Source organism: Lissotriton helveticus, chromosome 6 (genome assembly GCF_964261635.1).
Source record: "Lissotriton helveticus chromosome 6, aLisHel1.1, whole genome shotgun sequence".
NCBI classification, from domain to species: Eukaryota; Metazoa; Chordata; class Amphibia; order Caudata; family Salamandridae; genus Lissotriton; species Lissotriton helveticus.
The window spans coordinates 226,505,837-226,522,003 of NC_136067.1; the positions used below are offsets into that span (position 1 = coordinate 226,505,837).

At 50.4% G+C, this 16,167-nt stretch overlaps 1 protein-coding gene and 1 pseudogene across 14 annotated transcripts in view; both read left to right on the forward strand.

Moving 5' to 3' along the window:
• The window catches only part of TDRD6 (tudor domain containing 6), a 2,679,339-nt gene that overhangs the window by 183,593 nt on the left and 2,479,579 nt on the right, over positions 1-16,167 (forward strand). The gene's annotated exons all lie outside the window — the stretch shown is intronic.
• LOC144761307 (large ribosomal subunit protein eL24 pseudogene) lies at positions 15,286-15,912 on the forward strand (annotated as a pseudogene).

A 16,167-nucleotide genomic window follows, 5' to 3' on the forward strand; every position in this document is an offset into this window, starting at 1 on the left:
GTCCAGCGACGTCGACAGCAAGAACCTTCGTGGGACAGCTCGCACCTCCATCCTGGTCGCCGACAACGCCTCCTGGTCCGAGAGACTGCAGAGCCCAGCAGCGCCCACTCACCTGGCTGAGGTGACTTCGTCCGGTGCCATCCTGGTGCCCACTCAAATCACTGGCTAGTGATTCAGAACTTGGTCCCCTCTGCTTACAGGTTTCTTCTTCCCTGATCCAGGCTTGGATCACTCCGAACTTTCTTCACTGGCCGCCTGCCAGCAACTCTTTCTTCAGGCTCCTGGATCTTCAACGAGAGTTTCCGACGCAACTTCAACCCTATGCAGCCGCAGCCCCTGGGCTAGGTAACCTGAGTACTCCGGTGCTCCAGCATAGTCCAACACCCTAAGTGTTCGGATCCACTCTTGTTTTCGACCCACCTAGTCGGGTTCGCCCGAGAACAGTAACTTTGCAACTGCTAGCCTCCATAGACTTTTTCCCGCCTTACGCGTGAGAGTTCCCACTCTGCACACGACGTCCACAGGCCTCCTGCATCTAATCCCAGTGTTTAGAATTGTAGGCCTAGCGATTCCTGAGTCTAGAAAAGTACTACTTACCTGCTAGCAAGTTCGCATTCCACTTACTGTGTATATGGTTTTTCGTGCCCCTAGGGCATTTGTGTAAATTGTGCGACTTAAAGTATTTTCGTAAGAGTTTTGTTGTGTGCTTAGCTCCCTAAAGAGTTCAGGGTAGTCTTGTTATAAATAAATATCTGTTTATTTTCATAACTTGTGTGGTGTCCTTTCACTTGGTGTTCAAGGGGTAATGTGATGGTAAAACAGCTGGCTTAACACGCCCTCTAGAGTCTTAGCCTTAGACTGCTCGTATCCATGCTACTAGGATAGCTGGTCTATGAGGTTGACTTAAAACCAATCATCAATAAGGGTTGTTTGGACTGATACATAGTGATCACTAGAATAGTGAGCACTGCATATCAGGCCAACTTCTCACAAGTATCATCACACCTCTTGCATACGACGAGTACGAGGCAGCCAGACGGAATCGACCATCACGCCACGCGCAGCAAGTGGCGTCAGATGTGTTTCTTGCAGCAGAACGAGCTGTATCTTGTGCCTATTTAGATACCCAACCACCTGTCTCGCCTTCCTCGGGGAATTGAGGCCGCGCACATTCCAGGTCAACATGGTACATTTATCTGCCATCAATCAATAATAGATCCGATAATTACTGTAAACAGCATAGTGACCCGAGGGGGCACAGCGCAAGCAGCTGTGGAGCGACAGTAGCATTACTAAAACATTTTGCCTTGACATGCACAAATTGCCAGACTTGGTACCAAAAAAGAACCAAACGAACAACCCTAACCCAGCCCCCCCCCCGCCACCCACTCTAACCTCCCAGTCAGGTCAAGAACAATACCCCCACCCTCCTCTCTCCATACTGATACCATTTGGGTGATACCCTCTCCGGGAAGAGGAACAGCAGCATATACACGCGGTCGCCGGAACTATTGCCACCAGACCCCCACCAGGACCCGTGCTGAAGAACAGTATAATCTACAAATTACAATCCCCTCTCAGAACTCGAAAGGAGCATTTAGATTGGACCAGTATTCGCGCCCTTCCCCCCCCCCCCCCCCCTGACCATCCCTCTCAACTGAATCATGAACAAAGGAAAGAATAACATGGCGTCTAAGGCGGAGCCCGCAAGGGCGCTCCAGCATAAGCAGTGAGCGTTTGGCTGTATTATACTGTTTCTAGTCAGCATCTTCCAGCCCTGATGTTGCCTGTTCCTCCTCCTGCCTGCTGCCGCTGAGGCTTCAGCTTACAGATGTTTTGTGAATTTCAATGCAGACTTTGCGTCCGTGAAAAAGTGCGTTTGGTCTTCAAGAGTGACTTTTAACTTTGCGGGTAGAGCATGGCATATGGCACCGCCGCCTCCCTCAACAGTTTTTTCATTGGCACGAACTCCCGGCCCGCAGACTGCACGGCCGGCGTGTAATCTGGAAAGAATGATTAAGTGTCTCCCTTGTACACCACCGGCTCTTTTGCCCTTGCTTTTCCCAGGATAGCGTCCCTGTCAGCGTAATTGAGTAATCGCGCAATTATTGGGAGCGGCGCTGCTCCTGGCTTAGGTCTGGGCCCTAATGACCTATGCGCCCTTTCCACGATCATGACACTGGACAGTGTGGGTCCAAAAAGCTCGTGCAGCATTCCATCAATGAAGGGCTCCATTTTGGAGATCGGGGTGGTCTCCGAAAGGCCTATAATTCGGACATTATTGCGCCTGGAGCGCGCTTCTAAATCCTAATTTTTCGCACTGATCACCTTGAGGATTTTCTCCATTTGAAGTAGCTGTGTGCGCGCCTCTGCCTGTGCGTCATGTTCGACAGATACCCTGTTTTCCAGAACATCAAGGCGGTGTTCATGTTTATCCACTTTCTTCTTCACGAAGTCTAGGCCTGTCACAAGAGCATCAATTTTGCTATCTATATAGATTTCATTCCGGCTCTGAGTTCGAGCAGGATCGTTCTGGTGTCATCTTCAGCGTCTTCCTGACTGCTCTGCACACCCCGCTGATCTCCCTGCTCGCCAGACCCGTCTGCAGTAAGTGTCTGCCTTTTATTTTCAAATGTCAGTTTCACCTGCTTGGGCTCCGACTTCCCCATAGTGGATCACCGTGAAGGCCGTCGGATCACTTCGGCTAGTCTGCTTGGTGGGGATATGTGCGCCGCTGCAGATGGAGCAGGATCCAATTATACCAGGTGCCCCGCTGGGCCCGCGCCCCGCTCCACTAGCGCGCTGGCGAAGAACAGTCACTGTCGCAGAGGGTCTGTTCCGCACTCAACAGGCCACCACCATGGGCCAATGAGCAGCCAAACCAGCAGGGCGACCAGCGGCCACCCCCACCTCTATCCGCCTCTGATCCAGGAGATAGCAGCCCTACTACACGAGGGGGCGTCGTGGCCTTAGGCAGGCGACCGTAAGTCTCGTGTGTCACACTATTGCGAATTAGATCAGCTGTGTCAGGAGCAGGGCCAGGTCCATGTTACGTGCAACTTTACCACCTGTTGCCACCTGTGTCCCGCAGGGTCAGCCAGTGTCTATGTTCCCTCCAGGTGTTCTGGGCAGTCTGCTGGAGCCCAGCTCAGACCTCTGCATCAACCCCGGATGCCTCGGTGCCCCTTGCCGCCCCTCGGTCGCCCACAACCGGTCAAGGCTCCAGAGCTAACCGATATGGGTGACAGAGATAGCCCCTCCGGCCCCCAGGAGCAGCCTAGTGCCCGGCTGGAGAATGAGGGACGCCGCGAAGGCTGAAACCCACCAAGGCCCCGCTGCGCAGGCCCCGCCAGGCGTCACCGCACTTACTGGGCGACACCCCCTGCAAGCCCCACGCTGCTCCGTCTGCTGAGCCCGGCACTCCCCCCCCCCCCCCCCAGCGCCATACTCACCCTTCTGTCCCTCACGTAACTGGCGCGCTTCTCGCAGCCGCTCTCAAGGACCATAGAACGGGCAGAGCACTCCTCAGTCCTCCAGCCCAAACGCCGCCTCACCAGCCTCCCACCGAACGCCTCCAGTGTATGCTCAGCAGCAGCGGGACAGGCTGCATGCAGTCAGCCCAGGCCAGGCCAGGCCCTCCGGCGCCACAGGTTCCGCTCTTTGTGTCGTGCCGCCGAATCTCCGGTCGGCTGTCCAGCTACCCTCAGGGGGGCCGACCACAAGCTCCGTCAGGGCTGTACGAACTCGCCTGCAGGTGTCAGTCGCGGAGGGAGTCCTCACCAGCAGCCGGCAGTCAGAGCACTCGTCTGCCCGACGCCATTTTCTTCTGCGCCTCAGTCTGTTACCCCACAGTGTCTGAGGGGATATTGCCGCTTCCCAGCGCACAGCGCCGGCTGAAAACTTGCCCCTAGTCTCCAGAGTTCCTCCGAGGTGTCTAATTGTTGGTCCCAGCGGGGTTAGGATGGTATTTGCCTAGTTTTTCGATTCCGGCGTGTGGAGCTCCCTTACTAGGCAGCCATTCCGCTACGCGCCGTAGCCACGCCCCAAGTGCCTGCCTAACTCTATGGACTTGGAATTGTGTAAGCAGATCCGGATTGTCCACATTCTCACTCTGGTTCCTCCAACTCTTAGCCACACCATCAGCATAAAGGTCCCCTATATTCTGTGCCCCAAGTGACCTCCGCGCATTCACTACCCCTCTGTACAAGGCTTTAACAATCTACACCAATCGAGCTGAGCAACTGGGGAATAAAGGATAGCTCTAGCCTGTAGCTGTAGTAAGTGGTGCCAAGCGTGTGTGACTACGTTAAGTGAGTCCATTATCCCCGTTCGCCTGTCGGGAGGTGTAAAAATCAATGCCAGAGCGATTTGGGAGCAGCCACCTACGGTTTCTATACGGATATGTGGTATATCATACGGCCTGTGTATCCAGTGCAATGCTGGCGCACTCTGTGCAGCTCTATGATATAAGTCCAAGTCAGGAGCCCCAAGCCCACCCATGTCAAACTGGAGCGTAAGGATCTGCCAACCGTCTCGTGCCTGTTTGCCCGCCTAAGCTAGGTGAATCATAAGGACTTAAGTCGCTGAAAGAACACCTGTGGTAGCACCATAGGAATGTTTGAGAAAAGAAACAGAAAACGCGGTAGTATTACTATTTTCATAAGACACACTGCCCATCAGAGACAATCGTAACTGGACCCACCTTGCAATGTCCTCTTCAAGCTTGTTGATGGCCACTCTGTAATTTTCCCTAAACACCCTCTCCGAGTCAGTGGGTAATCTTACCCCCAAGTATCGCACTGCCTCCATGGACCACTGTGGTGGATATCCTGGTTCAAAATAGGGGACAAGGGACAACCCTGTCCCTTTTCCTCTGGTAATCTATATAGAATTTGTGACTAAGTAACCTATTTTGATTCGAGCCGTAGGTGAATTATAGAGTACTCCAATTAATTGAATTAAAACTGGCCCAACTCCCATCCTGATGAGAACTTGGCGTAAAGAAGGCCATTCAACAGAGTTGAACTCCTTTTCCATAAATAAATGAAAAAATGCCAGCGCAGGTACTTCCGGTCTGGTGTGCTGCAGGGCTGCAAAGACCGTATGCAAATTGTGTCTCTGCTTCCTGCCTGGTACAAATCCCGCTTGTTCCGACGCCACTAAGGTGGGAACTAACGGAATCAAGTGGTTCGCGAAAATCTTCGCAAATAGTTTCGCATCCATATTCATTAGGGACAAGGGTCGATATGATGCACAATCATCTGGAGGTTTAACCGGCTTAAGGATCGCAACTATAATCGCTTCCCTCATAGAATGCGGCATCGTAACCGAAGCACACATCCTCAAAGAGCATTTTTAAGTGGGGCAGTAGTATATCCAGGACGCCTTGTAAAAGGCCACTGTTAAACTGTCCCCACCTGGTGCACGCCCAGCTCTTATTGGATATTGCTAATAATACTTCCTCCTGTTCGGTGGGTCGCATCAGAAATTCCTGATGAGTGTTAGTGAGCCATGGTAGTTTAATATGGGCAAGATAGTCAAGCATGTGCTCTTCAGTGCTGCCACCTCGCGAGGCATATCATTCGGAGTAATATTGTTGAAACTGCTCCGCCACTTCAATTTCCTTCATTAGGGTGTCCCCGCTTGGGGAGGCTAGCTCCGGCACCATCGTTTTGTCTCTACGCAGCTTGAGTAGTTGCGCAAGTACCGCCCCCGGAAGCTCCCGCCCCCCCCCACAATAAACTCTGGCAGTGGCATACTTGCTCATATGCTTGACCTCAGTATCCGCCTCTACATGATACTCCTCTAGAACGAGTATTATCTCGTGTGCTGCCTTATTGTGCCCAGTAAGTAGGGTCCTTTTCAAGGACATAAGTTTTTGTTCCAAATCAGCTAGCTGCTTGCAAATCGATTTAAGGGTACCCGCGTGTTTAGAGATTGCTACACCCCCCTTATGTACACCTTAAACGCCTCCCATACAATTTGGTAGGAGTCCACCAAACCCACGTTCTTTTCAAAAACATTTCTATGGCCTCTGCTACTTCCTCTTTAAATACTCTATCCAATAATGGGTGAGGTGGGAATCTCCAAGTAAAGGGGGTTACACGCACCTTCCGGTTAAGTACCAGCAGCAGTGGGGAATGGTCAGAGTAGGTTCGGGGAAGAATCTTGCATTGACTGATATTTGTGAGTAACTGCCTATTCACTAACCACTAATCTATTCTAATGTGTACATCATGAAATGCTGAATAGTGCGTGTACCCCCTCCCCCCCCCCTTGCGTTGGATGCTGGGGGCGCCAAACATTGCACATATCAAAACGCACCAGTGCGCCTTCGAGAGCTCTGGCTGGCGCCGATCTGGGCCTCCTGATCTGTCCAGGTCGGGGTCCCTGACGAGATTAAAATCGCCAGCCCACAAAGGTTGACCACCCAAGTGGTGGCTAACTGTTTCTGTCCGCTTTCTGTAAAAGTCCGGGTTGTCATAATTTGGCCCGTACACATTAACCAACAACAATTCCAGTCCCTTCACTATTCACCGTGTGACTACAAACTAGCCTTGTGTGTCCGTCTATACAGGCTCCAGTCTCAGCACATTTTTAGGGTTTACCCACGTCATAACCCCTCGTGCACGAGAGTTAAGGTCACGCACATTCCATGTGAGCGCTGCTATGGTGTCGGGGACACTCTATGGGTTCTATCCACGTCTGTGGCCGTCCTATCTATATGCATGCAGTGTACATCTTCACAGAATGCAAAAGTGTAATACATTGACATTGTGAGTCTCATTACCTGCCTACCCCCCACCCATGGCAGGCCAATCCCAACAGTGCCTGTGTGAGAAATCCCACCCCACGTAACCCCAACAATTAACAATATCACATATACAAATTTGAGTAAGCTAATCTCAATATCCCAGTTCCTATTGCCCCGTAATAAACAGTGTGATTCACACGTGGGCAGATGTTGCAAACCTTGGAAAAAAAATAAGTTGTGGTAAAACATGACACTTACTCCAAGTTGCCGCCTGCCAACTCTTGGTTCAGAAGCAGGAACCCCTCCGCCCACTTAAAGCTCCACTCAATGCTACGGAGTCTGTAAAGTCCCAGCGTATACATCCAACATTGTTCGTACCTTGATATCAATAGCCCAAGACGGCATCAACATATAAACCGCCATCCAACATCGTAACCCCATAAGGATCGGACTCCCACCCACTCCCAAATCAGAGTGCCCCCACCATACCATGGGATTTGGCTAATGTAGCGTCCACAATGGCAAGCTCGGTCTTGTTCCACCAGGCTCCCGCCAACTGCTCCCTCCTGCACGGCTCTCTCCGGGCTAGTACGCTTCTCCTTGGCCCACTCTTTCAATGCATTCTGCAGTCTTCGGTTCAGTGAAAATTCGTGAGTGGCCATTCCTGGCAGGGTATAGCATGGCCTAGTCTATATTCTGGTCTCTCATCTGCCGTTTTAACGGGGCAAATTGTCTGCGCACTTGTACACGAGCTGTGAAGTCCAGATATAGGGAGATGTTAGACCCCTTATACTGTAGCGACTGCTTGCTCCTTGCGGCTGTCGGCGCGAGTCTCTCTGTAGTTTAACAGTCACGCTATTATGGGTCTAGGAGGCGCCCTCTCCACCACAAAGATGTTGGAAAAAATGTAATGGCCCAGCAGCGTGGACAGCATCGACTCAACAAATTTCTCGGTGTTGATTCAGGGACCCCCGTGATCCGTAATTTGTTTTGGTGCGAGCGCGCCTCCAAATCTTCGGCCTGGTCCTGTAGGACCTTTAAAACCTTTCCCATTTTTTGTTGGTCCGAGTCCAGCATCGCCTGCGCCTCCTCCACCTCGGTAACTCTACGCTCCGTCATATCCAGTCTCTCCGCTGGCTTGTCCAGTCTCTCGGACATCCAGTCCAGACGATATGAGAGCATCAATTTTATTACCTAGTCCTGCAAGGCTTCCCAGGAGATTTTTTTCCATTATTAAAAGTATGGAGCGAGTATCTCCCTCCATCCCTCCATCTCTTCAGCCGGCGGGCTCTGCACGGAATCATCATCGTCGTCGTCGTCCACCACCACCACCACCGCCTTTGGGTTGCATTCTATCCACTCTTCCATTGTTTGCGCCACGTTCTGCGTTCTGTCCCCGGGCACCGCACCGGCCAGACAGCACAGAGTAGTTCAAAGCAGACCAACAGAGTCCCTCGGTAGCTCCCTGCTGTCGCAGCTCACAGTGCACAAATTGTCCAATCCACTTTCTATCAGGTGTGACTGGGCCAGTCTGCGCTATTCCCACCGACCCACACGTCTGATAGGCCAGCTTATCCCAGTGGTGCTCAGTACGCAACTTTAATGTCTCAGTTGGAGGGTAGGTCTGTCTTCGGACCCCTTCAAGCCTACATTTACATCTCCTGCCACAGGGCTGCAAAACACGGTTTCCTTTGCCAGGATACTCTAGTTCTGTCGTACCATGGAGGAGTGGGACAGGTATTTCTGCATGCAATTGTACACAAGGAGGTAGCACAAAATGGCAGGTCTTTACTGTTAGTACAGGCTTAGTGTCGGCGCAATTCCAGCACTCTCCTGTTATAGTAAGGGAGCCGTTTTGACAGTAGCAGTGAGGTCAGCCACTGATCTCCAACACCACTTCAGCCCATTAAACCGCCACATGCGCTGCGTGTCTTCTAAATAAACCACCACTATGATCTGTCCATTGGTATTTCTCAATGGGGGAGGGCACCTCACCTCAAGCGGCAGAATGAAGGGCCCGGGCGTCTCTGCGGGCACACGCCTCCTGATGCCCAGTATATCTCAGACCACAGTGGGGTGAGGCAGGTCCGGCACGCACCGAATACCGCTCTGCGCGGCTGCCACGTCTTGCCTCAGGCCGATGCTTCCACGCAGTGCACAGGCCCCAGCAGTCTGCCTCGCGACATCCGCGCTGGGTGAGGTGCCACAAGTCCACAAATGCCTCCGCTCGTAGCTAGACGGTCCATGGGTCAGCGCATCTCTGAAGCAGGGTTGCACAGTGCATCTGAAGCAGGATATTGAACAGATATTGTGGCAGCTTCTCTGAGCCGAGCGCTCAAGCAGCCATCTTGCAGCTCGCAAGCTCTGTCCCCAGAAATGCCACTTTTAGAAGTTGGCATTTCTGTGTGCTGTCTTCCTGTGTATTGCATTTCTGTCTTTGGAGTGAATGGGCTGGTGAGGTGTGTGTGGGTCCAGGGAGGGCAGGGTCAGTCTGTACTAGGCTGAATAGGGTATCTGCCTTTGGAGTCCCCTGACCCTGGATGGGTCTGTGCCTGCCTGGGTGAATGCTGGTTCTCCCCCCCCTGTGGTGGTCTGATGACCAAGCCCCCATCTGACAATGGGGAAGAGGAGTCCTGTAAACAGTGTTCCAAAACCCCCCAGAATCAGTACAGGCTGGTTCCCAAGCCCTGTGCCGAGAGCAGACAAAGGAAAATGTAATATAAATATTGGGACTGTGACCCCATGTTGGTGTGCTTGCTGGTACCTGTTCTTGGGCGAAGGACTGCTGGGTGACAGGAGGAACCGCCGTGGGACCCAGCTGCTTGCTCCTGAGGGTCCCTATATGCTGGCCTGCCTGTGACCAGCTCTGCCCCTCTACAACTGGAGGCCCTAGTGCCTCACTAGCGCTAGATCTTTCTGCCAGGGGAAGATGAGTGTTCTGCAGCGCTGGGCTGCGACGTGCTCTGAGGGAATCCCGGCGTGTGGGATTACCCTGCACTGCCTGCAAGGGATGTGGGAGCCAACCCCCACATTTCTTTTATGCCACTTGGAAGCAGGAGCCCACCCCGCATTCTGTGCTCCTATTGAGGCGGGATCCCACCCCGCGTTAACAAGTATTTCAAGGCAGGAGCCTACCCTGCACTTTAGGATAGCCACCACTGAAGAGCAGCAAAAAAGGAATTCTGGCAACTCTAGCATGGGTGGGGCTCCTGTGAGGGAAGGGAGAGCCCTGTGTGTTGCCCAAGCAAAGGGAAAGTCTGTGCGGTGTGCGCAGCCCGACCAGACACCAGCCATGAGGGGGTCGCAGAGGAGTGCAGAGATACATCGGGACTCCTGAGGCTGCAGGAAGGTGAGCCGTGAGTGGGCCGGACCTCAGGAGAGGCAGAGGAGGTCGGATGTGAGCCTCGCAGGCTGATGCAGCTCGTGGAGAAGCCAGGCGAAGTGGCCTGACTGTGGGAGGGGCCCTGATCCACGAAGATGAGAGCCGTTGTGTACAGGAGAGGAAAGGCTCCACTGGAGACTTCACTCCACCAAAGGAGAGAGACAAAGCGGGAGCGCAGAACCACACAGACCTTGTGGACTGTCCTGGAGGAGACCGAGTGAGTGCTCCCTTGTCTCAGGGCCACCCTGTTTGTTCCCAGTCCCGAGGGGCCATTGAAATGGATTTGCTTAAGTAGCACCAACTCTTTATCCCCCGCATTGCTGACAGTACACAGCTGCGCTGTAGGCAGCTGCACGTTTGATAGGTGTTGAGGGCCATATTTGTCCTACGGGGACATTACGGGACAAGCCAACGATGGGGCCCCCGCTTGGAAATGTGTTGACCTGGGGCCAACTTCTCTGGGTGTGTAGGAATCCAGTTGTGATTTCAAAAAGGGGGTGGTGATGGACAGAATATCTGAGTTAATCAGAACACTCCTACCCAGTCAACAGATCAGGGCTTGATCCATCACCGTTTTTTAGCTCACTGCACCATCCCAGTTCAGAACCTGGCTATATGCAAATTAGTCTGTCCCTGTCCCAGTGCATCATGGGAACAGGGCAGACCAAACTACCAAGCCAATTCTTCACTGGAAAGGAAACAAGCTTCCGGGGACCGGTTTCTGGCATTACAGCCGTCTTCGGCCCGGCTTGCTTGAATCCTGATGGTGCAATGAGCAAGGGACTCATGTCTGAGCATACCCTTCCACACTCATGGTGGCCAAAATAATTTCAAAAAGGGGGTGGTGATGGACCGAGAGTATCTGAGTTAATCAGAACACTCCTACCCAGTCAACAGGTCAGGGCTTGATCCATCACCGTTTTTTAGCTCAAGTGTGGAAGGGTATGCTCAGATGGGAGTCCCTTGCTCACTGCACCATCAGGATTCAAGCAAGCCAGGCCGAAGACGGCTGTAATGCCAGAAACCGGTCCCCGGAAGTTTGTTTCCTTTCCAGTAAAGAATTGGCTTGGTAGTTTGGTCTGCCCTGTTCCCATGATGCACTGGGCCAGGGACAGACTAATTTGCATGTAGCCAGGTTCTGAACTGGGATGATGCAGTGAGCTAAAAAACGGTGATGGATCATGCCCTGATCTTTTGACTGGGTAGGAGTGTTCTGCTTAATTCAGCTACTCTGTCCATCACCACCCCCCCTTTTTGAATCGGAATCCAGTTGTGGGCACGCAGAGGTTGTCCTACCCACCCTCCATGCGAGGAGCCCCCTTTTTGTATGGAAAACGAGCACAGGAGCCCTATGTTAAATTTCTGCTGCGGATGAGGTTTAGGCCCAAGGTGGGACAGATGTAATGATTGTAATGCATAATATGCTACTCTGTGGAATGGGCTAGGCTGATGATGGTGGGCATGTATAACCCGTAGTGTGATCTGGACCAAAGAGGGATCTGATGTACTTATGGTATTCAGGATATGTGCACAGCTGCGAGTTGTGGATAAAATGTTATGCCTAATGTGTGCACTCTGCTAGTGTAATGTGATGCATCATGTGTTTAGGCTCGACAGAGCTGCATATTGTGTTTATGCTTGTGATTTGTGCATAATGTGTTTATGCTTATGGTTTATGCACAATGTGTTCTGTCTCTAATGCTAATGTGATATAATGCTGAGGTCATCATTTGACCAGTAGTCGCTGGTTGTTTTATTTGTGCTACTAGTGCTTTCTAAAGGTTCTGATAGTGGCCCGATTGACCCTGTTCTGTATATAATCCCCTGTGAATATTGCTAAGTGTCAGTTGGCACAGTATATATGTGTGATTCTGATACTGATGTGTTTTGGATAAGACGAAGGTAATTTTTTTACATAACCTTGTGCAGTTTATTTTGTGGTGTGCCTAGTGTGTTGCTGCTGTGAGTGTTGCACAAACGCTTTACACAATGCCTCTGGGATAAGCCTGACAGCTCGTTCCAAGATACGAAGGGGGTGAGCAGGGGGGTTATATTCAGTGTTTAACTCTCTTACCAGAGTGGTGGTTTCTGCCTGGCTTTGGCACATGCTCTAGCTAACCAGAAATCCCATTTCTAACCATAAATGTAAGGATTTGTTTTTGGGTGGGGGACAAAGTTTGAGGTTTGCAAGGGATTCTTGATAACAGAACCTGGTGAGCCAGACAAGTCACCCCATCCTAGATTCCCCTTGGTGCCTAGTTCCTAAAAATGTATAGGTTTGCTAGGTTTCCTTATGTGCCGACCGAGCTAAGGTTCAAAATCTACGGCAAGGCACTTTGCAAAAGAAAAAGGGTCAGTTTTCACTGTAAAATATGGAGTGTCCACGGTTCATTTTGGGGACGTTTCCTGTTGCAGCCACCAGGTCTTCCCACACAAGTGAGGTGCCATTTTTATCGGGAGACTTTGGTAATAACAGCTGCTCTACAATTCTGTGTTCCCCCTACAGACTTTCGATGGATTTCTGCCTTTCAAATGTAGGACAATGTGTAAAAAATAAATCACTTTGGAAATTGTCCTATAATTGACATGCTAGTATGGGTACCCACACTTTCGGAGATGTGCAAATAGCTACTGTTTCTAAACCTTCCCCCCCCCCCCCCCCCCCCAAAAGACCTTTATTGGCGTTGAATGGTGTAATACACAGCGTGTTGCCTACATCCCAGGTGGGTCGGCAGTGCGTAAGGACATTTACGTTTAAAGTAGTAGAGGCGGGAGGGGAGATACACAGCAAGCCGCCTACAACCTCATCGGGCCTGCCGCGTCTGGGGGGCAATTATCTTGGTTGGCCTCAGCAAAGGTCTTGAACATTTGGGTTTTTAAGTAACAAAATACAATAATATAACACTAGTGCCACTTATACGCCAATATTAGATAACTAATAAGTCTACGTGTCGCAGTTACCGTCCCACAGTGACGTGTATATAAAGTGCGTTGCTTTTTCCTTGTTAACATTTAATTTTTCATGCCCGGTCTTTTCTGATAACTTCTATTTATTCAATATTCGCCCCTACTCTGTATATCATTCTCAACAGCCGTCTATTCTGTGGGAGTATCATTGGTTGTGTTGTGTTCCAACAGGTAAACCTGAAGTGGGGCCCAAATATCGTGTGGGCGGGAAGACGGTGGTTGTATTTCAGCGTAGGTATGGAGCTGCTCTTGACAGAATAGAAGATCTCGGAGCCAATCTTTAAATTTAGGGCCCTTCCCCAGCCCTATTTACAGGCGATTCGGCATTTAGATAGAAGAAGCGCCGGTGAAGCGTAGCACCGTAATTTTGCAGGTAGTGGTTCAGCTGAGGGGGTCTTCCAGCCCCGTGTGTCCCTGTCATTTGCTCTAGAGCAAGCAGTACCCCCCAATATCGGCGTACAGCTGGGCAATCCCAAGCCAGATGTTTGAAATCCACTCCGTGTTCTCCACATCGATCCCTGTGATAGTCATCTCGCAAGTGAAGTCTATGCAAATGAGCAGGCGTGAAATAGAACCTGTGAATATATCTGTAGTGTATTATGCGCAGCCTGCTACTGGCGGAGACTGCTCCAGTTTGGCGGCAGCAGAAGGACCAGTGTTCTTCCGTGAGAGGATGTCCTACCTCTCCCTCCCATTTGGACTTAGCTGGTGGGGGGCTATAGTCACATTTGTTTTGAATGGTGCGATATAAAATTGGCAATACATGTATAGGAGTGGTTTGTTGTAGAAGGACATGAAGGGGGTGCATGATGGGAGGTTCTAGTGGAAAGCATGAGGTGAGGGTCCTCATATTCTGCCTGTAGCCTAACATATTAGAACTGCTCTAAAGGGGTGGGAGAGGATGTTCCGAAGAATTAATCGCTAGTATGGAATTTCCCTTTTATGTATAGTTGTCCCCAAGTGAGACTGGACAGCTTTATAGAATCTGCGGAAAGCTCCCACAGTCTCGTCTCGGAGGTGCTCCTATGCTGCTGTCCGTCTCCATCCTCAATCTCAAGAACCATATTAGAGAAGCGAGGGGGGCGGAATCAAAGAGGTGAGCGCTCTCCCCGGTCGTTCGCCATCTCCATATCGGCGTGCCTGGTGGTATTTTCCTCTAAATTTACATTCACTCTCAGCTGTCTCCTGATATTCGTGAAGTAGGCTTTGCAGCTGAGCTTGTGGTTCTGGGATGGGGTATCATAGCTTCCGTACGCTTGAGTTCTGTCTCCAGTTTGCGGAGCAGATATCTTTCAGAATTCCCCCGCTTCTTGCAATAAAATGACCACAATATGGGAGACATTCAAAATCACAATACGAGGAGTATTGCTCAACCAAGTTTTCGTTCTGCAGGAAGAAGTCAAGTACATCCTGTTCAAGTTCCTGTTTAAATACTGGGTCAAATAAATGTTGTGGGTTCAAGCGCCAGGTTAGGAAGGGTAATTCGTTATGGGGCAGTGGTGATAAGTGCTGGGGAGTGGTCAGAGTATGTGAGGGGGAGGTATAAAGCGTGTGTAGGCCAAGTAGCGAGACCCTGGTGAGGAGCCATCCATCTATCCTAGACCAGGAGGCATGCACAGCGGTGTAACACGATCCCTCTTGAAGTTACGGGTGTATGTGCCATCAAGCAACTCACATTCCTTGACTTTTCAGGGTATAGTGTGCCTTGGAATAGTGGTGTGGTTGTGGATGGGAGCGGTCTAGGGTAGGATGTAAGGTGACATTGAAGTCTCCGCCCCATATAACATGTGTAGACCCAGTATCTATAAACTTTCCTCTAAGTACCCGAAAGAACTCTGGGTCATCAGTGTTTTGGTCCGTAGCAGGAGACAAAAGTGATGGACTGAGATGCTAGTCGGCCCCAGAGGATGTTGTAGCGCCCCTGCAAGTCTTTGCAGGACCCTATATGGGTGTAGGGCAGGGAGCGTTTTACCAGTGTAGCTGTGCCTTGTGCATAAGAGGAATATGATGAAAAGCGTGGTTCTCCAGTATTAGGGTGTCTTTCATAGATTCACATGCTTGAATATTCCCCGTCGTCTGAGTGGGAGTCCCACGGTAAATAAAATAGCAATAACATACCAATAATATGTATATGTAAAACATAATAGATGGAATACACATTAGAAAACAGGCCGTATTTTTTTCTCCATTTTGTTGCAGTCATGAAGGTGGATCTGTGCAGTTTCAGTGGTTATAAAATTTATCCTGGACACGGTCGGCGCTATGCCAGGATCGATGGAAAGGTTTTCCAATTTTTTAATGCAAAATGCGAGTCTGCGTTCCTCAAAGAGGAATCCTCGACAAATAAACTGGACTGTCCTCTACAGGCGGAAGCACAAGAAGGGGCAATCTGAAGAAATTTAAAAAAAATGTAGCCGCCGTGCTGTCAAGTTCCAACGGGCCATTACTGGTGCATCTTTGGCTGAAATAATGGCAAAGAGAAATCAAAAGCCAGAGGTGCGAAAAGCGCAGCGAGAACAGGCAATAAGGGCTGCAAAAGAAGCAAAGAAGGCAAAAGCAGCAACAAAAAAAACCACCACATCCGCTGCAAAGGCACCTTCAAAATCTGCACCCAAGCAAAAGTTTGCTAAGCCTATGAAGACTCAAGCACCACGTGTTGGAGGAAAACGCTAATGGAATTTATATTTAAATCTAAATGATGCAACTGTAAATTGTACACCCTCTTGGCTTGGTGTATGCCTTGGTATAAAAATAAGATTGCTGTTTACCTTTGGAATGTTGCATTGCCAGCTGAATAAAAACAACTTTCCATCAAAAAAAAAAAAAGAAAACAGGCAGTAAATGCCTAGACATAATTCCTCATAGGAATACATGAATCGAGAAAAAACACTTGTAGCCTATTCCTGTCATTATGTTGGTCCGAACTGTAGCCAATCAGGCATCAGCAGCCCTCCAGAACCTTCTTCTCAGAGCTCAGCACCTCAGATTTTCTACCGCACGTCTTGTGTAAGGGAGTCTCCCTGAGCTCTGCTCAGTTTTCTCAGTTTCTTCAGGTTTTCCTGTG